This window comes from Arachis stenosperma, chromosome 5, assembly GCF_014773155.1.
Source record: "Arachis stenosperma cultivar V10309 chromosome 5, arast.V10309.gnm1.PFL2, whole genome shotgun sequence".
NCBI classification, from domain to species: Eukaryota; Viridiplantae; Streptophyta; class Magnoliopsida; order Fabales; family Fabaceae; genus Arachis; species Arachis stenosperma.
Genome location: NC_080381.1, coordinates 66,029,756 through 66,037,288, shown reverse-complemented (window position 1 = coordinate 66,037,288; position 7,533 = coordinate 66,029,756). Strand labels below are relative to the sequence as shown.

Sequence of the window (7,533 nt, the reverse complement as noted above, 5' to 3'; positions counted from 1 at the left end):
TTGGCAACGCCAACTTTGCTTCCAGGGTTGCCAAGCTTGCTTGGTGTGGTTGTGTGTGGCGTTGGCAACGCCAATCTCAAGTTGGCAACGCCAACTTCTTGCCTTGGTTGCCTCCAGGACCAAGCTTGCCTTGTGTTGTGGAGTTGGCAACGCCAATCCCAAGTTGGCAACGCCAACTCCTTGCCTTGGTTGCCTCCAGGACCAAGCTTGCCTTGTGTTGTGGAGTTGGCAACGCCAATCCCAAGTTGGCAACGCCAACTTCTTGCCTTGGTTGCCTCCTGGACCAAGCTTGCCTTGTGTTGTGGAGTTGGCAACGCCAATCCCAAGTTGGCAACGCCAACTTCTTGCCTTGGTTGCCTCCTGGACCAAGCTTGCCTTGTGTTGTGGAGTTGGCAACGCCAATCCCAAGTTGGCAACGCCAACTTCTTGCCTTGGTTGCCTCCTTCTTGCTTCCATGCTTCCTTGTTTCATCACCTATCATCAACAAGGGAGATAGCTTCAAAGTCTTACCAATTCAAGCAATAAATTTCATGAGATTCATTCATACTCATTCATATATGCATTCCTTAAATCATTTGCATGAATTTGGCTAGAATTAACATGTTCCTTGATATCATCATGCATGGAAACAAAACTCATAAAAGGACTTGTTTATTTAGAGAAAATGAGTGAATTTAAACTAAAACTAACTAAACTAACTAACTAATAATGCAAATATGCATTTGCATCAGTAAGGAGACATTCCAATTGGTGTTTTGAAAGCTGTCCTATATGCCCAAAGGGCATCATCTAGCTTAATCGACCAATCCTTCCTTGAAGTTCCCACAGTCTTTTCCAGGATTCTTTTGAGTTCCCTGTTAGATATTTCGGCTTGCCCACTTGTCTGTGGATGGTATGGTGTGGCTACCTTGTGTTTGACTCCATATTTTAGAAGCAATGCCTCTAATGGTTTGTTGCAGAAGTGGCTTCCTCCATCACTGATGATTGCTCTTGGAACCCCAAAACGGCAAAAAATTTGTTTTCTGAGGAAGTTCAGGACTACCTTGTTATCATTGGTTGGAGTTGCTATTGCTTCAACCCATTTGGAGACATAATCTACTGCCACAAGAATGTAATTATTTGAGTATGAGGTGGGAAAGGGTCCCATGAAATCTATTCCCATACATCAAACAATTCAAGTTCCAGAATGAATTGTTGTGGCATTTCATTTCTTCTTGGCAGGTTTCCCGCTTTCTGGCATTCATGACAGTGTTTCACTAGTTCCTTTGCATCTTTGAAGATAGTGGGCCAATAAAAACCACACTGCAACACCTTAGCTGCTGTTCTTTCTCCTGCAAAATGTCCTCCATAAGTGGATCCATGGCAGTCCCATAAGACTTCCCTTCCTTCCTCCTCTGATATGCATCTTCTGAGTATGCCATCCGAACATTTTTTGAACAAGTATGGTTCGTCCCAGATGAAGTATTTGGCATCATTTACCAATTTCTTCCTTTGATGCTTGTTAAATTCCAACGGCAAGCTCCCAGTGGCCTTGAAGTTTGCTATGTCTGCAAACCAGGGTGCTTTGTGGATTACCATGAGTTGTTCATCAGGAAAACACTCATTTATATGTGTGCTTTGTGTGCTTCCTTCTTCACATGGTATCCTTGATAAATGGTCTGCCACCTTGTTCTCTACACCCTTCTTGTCTTTGATTTCAATGTCAAATTCCTGCAACAAAAGAACCCATCTAATAAGTCTTGGTTTGGATTCTTGTTTAGCAAGTAAGTATTTTAAAGCTGAATGATCAGTGAAGACAATGACTTTAGATCCAATGAGATAGGATCTAAATTTGTCAAATGCAAAAACTATTGCCAAGAGTTCTTTTTCAGTGGTTGTGTAATTCCTTTGGTTATCATTCAAGACTTTACTGGCATAATAAATCACATGTACCAAATTGTCTTTCCTTTGTCCTAACACTGCCCCAATAGCAAGGTCTGATGCATCACACATCAGTTCAAAAGGTAGATTCCAATCAGGTGGGGCAATGATAGGTGCAGAGGAAAGTTTTTGCTTCAAAAGTTTATAGGCTAGCATGCAATTTTTATCAAATACAAAGGGTGTATCAGAGACAAGTAAGTTACTCAAAGGTTTAGCTATTTTAGAAAAGTCTCTAATAAACCTTCTGTAAAAGCCAGCGTGTCCCAAAAAACTCCTAACTGCCTTGACATTACTTGGTGGAGGTAGTTTTTCAATGAGTTCCACCTTAGCTCTGTCCACCTCAATGCCTTTATTGGAGACTTTGTGGCCAAGGACTATTCCTTCTGTGACCATGAAATGACACTTTTCCCAGTTTAATACTAGGTTGGTCTCTTGGCATCTCTTAAGCACCAAGGCAAGGTGGTGTAGGCAGCTAGGAAAAGAATTTCCAAACACAGAAAAATCATCCATGAAAACTTCAATAAACTTTTCGATCATGTCCGAAAAGATGGACAGCATGCACCTTTGGAAAGTTGCAGGTGCATTGCACAATCCAAAGGGCATGCGTCTATATGCAAACACTCCATATGGACAAACAAATGATGTTTTCTCTTGATCTCTTGGATCAACTACTATCTGATTATAGCCTGAGTATCCATCCAGGAAGCAATAGTAAGCATGTCCTGCAAGCCTTTCAAGCATCTGATCCATGAATGGAAGTGGGAAATGATCTTTTCTGGTGGCTTCATTGAGCTTCCTGTAGTCTATGCACATCCTCCACCCAGTAACAGTTCTTGTGGGTATGAGTTCGTTCCTCTCATTTGGCACCACAGTTATGCCACCTTTCTTGGGAACTACATGGATGGGACTAACCCATGGGCTATCAGAAATGGGGTAGATTACCCCTGCCTGCCATAACTTCATGACCTCCTTTTGTACCACTTCTTTCATGGCGGGATTCAATCTTCTCTGAGCTTGAATGGAGGGTCTAGCATCCTCTTCTAACAAGATTTTATGCATGCATATGGATGAACTTATCCCCTTCAAATCAGCTAGGGTCCATCCAATGGCATCTTGATGGGTTTGTAGCACCTTGATCAATTCTTCTTCCTGTTCTTGGCTCAGGGCAGAACTAATGATAACAGGATGGCTCTCATCACTACCCAAGTATGCATACTTGAGATTAGGGGGCAATGCTTTGAGCTCAGGTTTTAGTGCTTCCTTCTTTTCTTTCACTCTTTCTGGCATGCTTGGCATGGTTGTTTCAGCAGCCTTGACGTCACTAACTTCCATATCCTTGGTGAACTCCTCCTCTGCCACTTCCTTTGTTATTTCCTCAAAGGTTTCTTGTACTGCAATGTCCACTACATCCACCCTCATGCATTCCTTTAGTGATTCTGATGGATAGCTCATTGCCTTGAATACATTAAACACCAATTTCTCATCATGTAGTCTAAGAGTGAGTTCACCCTTTTGGACATCTATGATGGCTCCAGCAGTAGCCAAGAAGGGTCTTCCCAGGATTATCGAAGCTTTGGCTTCTTCCTCCATATCTAACACCACAAAATCGGCAGGAAATATAAAATCTCCCACTTTCACCAACAAATCCTCAACTATTCCATGAGGGAATTTAAAAGTTCGATCTGCCAATTGGAGGGCCATTCTTGTTGGTTTAGCTTCCTCAATCTTCATTCTTCTCATCATTGTTAGAGACATCAAGTTGATACTTGCCCCTAAGTCGCACAAGGCCTTCTCCACCATGACTTCTCCTATGATGCAGGGGATTTGGAAACTGCCTGGATCCTTCAATTTCTAAGGTAATTTGTGTTGAATGATGGCACTACATTCTTCAGTTAACAACACAGTTTCCTCATTTCTCCAGCTTCTCTTCTTGGTCATTAATTCCTTTAAGAATTTTGCATAGAGTGGCATTTGCTCTATTGCTTCAGCAAACGGAATGTTGATTTGAAGCTTCTTGAAAATCTCCAAAAATCTGGAGAATTGGCCATCCTTTTCTCTTTTCATCAAACGTTGAGGATATGGTGCTTTGGGTGTGTAAGGCTTCAGGACTTCTTTTTCTTTTTCTTTTGTTGCAGACGGTGTAGAGGATTGTCCCTGTTCTTTGTCTCTCACATTTTATTTTTCTTCATCCTCTGTGGTTTCCTTTGAGATCTCCTTCAGCTTCGTTCCACTTCTGAGGGTTATGGCCTTACATTCTTCCCTTGCAATAGCCTTGGCAGCATGAGAAACGCTTGGCCCAGGAGTTTGCTTAGACAAGTACTCAATTTGATTTTCTAGCTTCTGGATGGCAGCTCCTTGGTTTTGCAAGTTGGAATTTACTTCTTCCTTAAAGGCTTTTAATTCGGTTATGTCTTGACTCATGGTTGCAAGCATTCTTTCTATCCTGTTTAATTGATCTTGAAATTGTTGGTTCGGATTAGATTGGGCAGGTTGGTTATTTTGGCTATGATATGGTGGTTGGGAGTAAGTGTTTTGTGTGGCTTGGTATGATCGTTGGTTGGAGTTTTGGTATGTGGAATTGTTATGTTGGTTGGAAGTGTAAGGTTTGTGGTTTTGTGGTTGGGTTTGCTGGTTTCCCCACCCAAAGTTTGGGTGGTTTTTCCATCCTGAGTTGTAAGTGTTGGAATGTGGATCATATGATTGCCTTTGTTGGTTTCCCACATAGTTGGCCTCTTCCCAATCACCTCCTTCAATGCTTACTTCCACTTGATCTTGTGTGTGTATTGCAGCCACTTGCTTTGTGTCCAATTTCCTTGTGAGTTCTGCTAGTTGCTTGGCAAACACCTTGTTTTGGGCTAGAATTGTATCAACATGGTTCAGCTCCATGACTCCCTTAGTGTTGTGTCTCTCTGAAGCATAGTAGTACTCATTCTCAGCCACTGTCTCAATCACTTCAATGGCTTCTTCCACAGTCTTTTTCCTGTTTAATGAACCTCCTGATGAATGGTCTACAGCCTTCCTTGATTCATAAGAAAGTCCATCATAGAAAATATGTAATTGCACCCAGTCAGGGAACATGTTTGGTGGACATTTCCTTGTCAATTCTTTGAACCTCTCCCATGCCTCATAGAGCGTCTCACCATCTTGTTGTCTAAAAGTTTGAACCTCAGATCGAAGCCTATTGACCTTTTGTGGGGGGTAGAAACGTGCCAGAAACTTGCTCTCCACTTCATCCCAGGTTGTTAGGCTGTCCCTTGGGAATGATTCCAGCCACTTAGCTGCCTTGTCCCTAAGTGAAAATGGGAACAAGAGCAGTTTATAGGCATCGTCCTGGACTCCATTGGACTTCACAGTGTCGCAAATTCTCAGGAATTTGGTGAGATGTTGGTTTGGATCTTCATTAGCACTCCCACCAAATGAACAATGGTTCTCCACCAGTGATATTAACTGTGGTTTGAGTTCAAAATTGTTGGCTTGAATGGGTGGTTTCTGAATGCTGCTACCACAATTCCCAGAGGTTGGGTTTATGTATGAACCAAGAACCCTCCTCTCAGGAATGGCATTGTTTCCATCATCCCTCTCATGGTTGTGAAATTCTCTATCCATGTTGAGATCTAGAGCTTCCTCAAAGTTGTCCTCAGATTCTCCTTCAGATTCTTCTTCTCTCAATACTCTCTTCCCTCTTGCTTCCCTTCTAAGTCTATGAAGGGTCCTCTCTGGTTCAGTGTATGGAGGAGTTGATGTCTCTCCTCTCCTACCTGTCATACAAGAACACACCACAAGCAACAAACAAGTGGAATACTCTTGGTTAATGGAATAGTATGGTTAGAGCAGTTGAGGAATTAATTCAAATAGTTAGTGGGTCAGTGAGTTAGTTGCTAGAATTGAAAGGCATAAGAAAGAAAAAGCAAGTAACAGAGTGCAGAAATTAAAAATTCAACAAGTAGCTAGAACTAAATTAACAAAACAAGAAAAATGCTCAATCTAGTTAACTTCCAATTTGAGAATTGTCAATCGAAAACCAATCCCCGGCAACGGCGCCATAAACTTGATGCGCATAAACTTGTTATGCTACGATTTTAGGAAATTGCATGAGCGGCAAAATTCCTTCCGGCAAGTGCACCGGTTATCGTCAAGTAAAAACTCACAATAGAGTGAGGTCGAATCCCACAAGGATTGGTTGAATGAGCAATTCGAATTAGAAGTTTGGTTAGTTGAGCGGAATCAAGAATTGGATGTGAATTTGCATAAAGTAAATTGGCGGGAAATGTAAATTGCAAGGAAATGAAATTTGCAGAATCTTAAATTGCGAGAAATTAAATGCGAGAAGTTAAATTGCTGAAATTAAAAGGGAATTGGGGTGATTGCGTGAATTGAAATTGCAGAATGTAAATAGAAAGTGTAGATCAGAAAGAGGGGTTCATTGGGGTCAGGAGATATTGAAATCTCCGAATCAAAACATTTTCATCTCTTCCTCAACCAATGCATTCATTGAATCTTGCTTGGCAATCTTATATGATTGGATCCCAATTCCTTGGCTCACCAATTCTCTCTAAAAACAAACAAATTCCCAATCCCTTGGTTTAAATGTTCATAAAAAGAGATGATGCTCGATCACTGATTATACCACACAGTTTCATGAACCACAATTTGGTGGGATTACATGTCACAATATCCATCCAAACCCCAATCCAATTCACTGTGAGAAAGCTTCTCTAGCATGAATCCATCATTCCTTTCCCAAGGTTCCGAAGGATTCCAATTATGGGCAGTTTCTTTCCCAAGACAACTACCCAATGGAATTAGATCGATAAGCTTTCTAACAAAATTCAAGAGAAAAGATTGAAGAAGAAGATGAAACTATTATTGATTCATTGAATTACAGTAGAGCTCCCTAACCCAATGAAAAGGGGTTTAGTGCTTCATAGCTCAGAATTCAATTACACAATATCCCAAAGTTCTCTAGTGTAAAAAAATGTCAAAAGGTCCAAAAATCCTAACTAACTTCAATTCTATCCTATTTATACACTTTCTAAATTGAGCTTCTGTTGTGTTTCTTGGGCTTTGAGGCCTTTCCTTGATTTCCTTTTGCTTTAGGCTTATGGTCCATAATCCTGATGAGGCTGTGATCCAATTCTGTAACATTCATTGAGCAAACTTAGTGATAAACAAGTAATGACACAAGACTCAACAAATTGAAGTTCCAGACTCATCAATTCTTCAGGCCCAATCCCATAAACCATGATATTCAATTGGGTTTCATGCCATAATACGTTTAAGTTAACATTTGAGCTCAATTGCTAACTTAAACTTCAATAGATTTGGCCCAGAAAACCTTTCAAAAGATGGCGTTTAAGTTGAAGTTTAAGTTTCAGTTTAAGGTTAAACTGAAACTTAAACGTGGAATTGGAAGAAAGCAACCCAGGAGTGTACAATGTCGAACACGTTTAACCTCCAGTTTAAGGTTAAACTGGAGGTTAAACGTGGAAATGAAGAAAACAATCCTGGAGGAGTAAATGGGGTCGAACACGTTTAACCTCCAGTTTAAGGTTAAACTGGAGGTTAAACGTGGAATGAAGAAAACACTCTGGAGGAGAGGAATAGGTCGAAGAC

General features: G+C 41.0%; 1 non-coding gene across 1 annotated transcript; it reads left to right on the top strand.

Moving 5' to 3' along the window:
• The first annotated feature begins 4,996 nt into the window (after positions 1–4,996).
• Positions 4,997–5,100, top strand: LOC130984677 (small nucleolar RNA R71). Its single transcript, XR_009088594.1, has one exon. It is a non-coding gene; the product is annotated as a small nucleolar RNA R71 (small nucleolar RNA).
• The last annotated feature ends 2,433 nt before the right edge of the window (positions 5,101–7,533 follow it).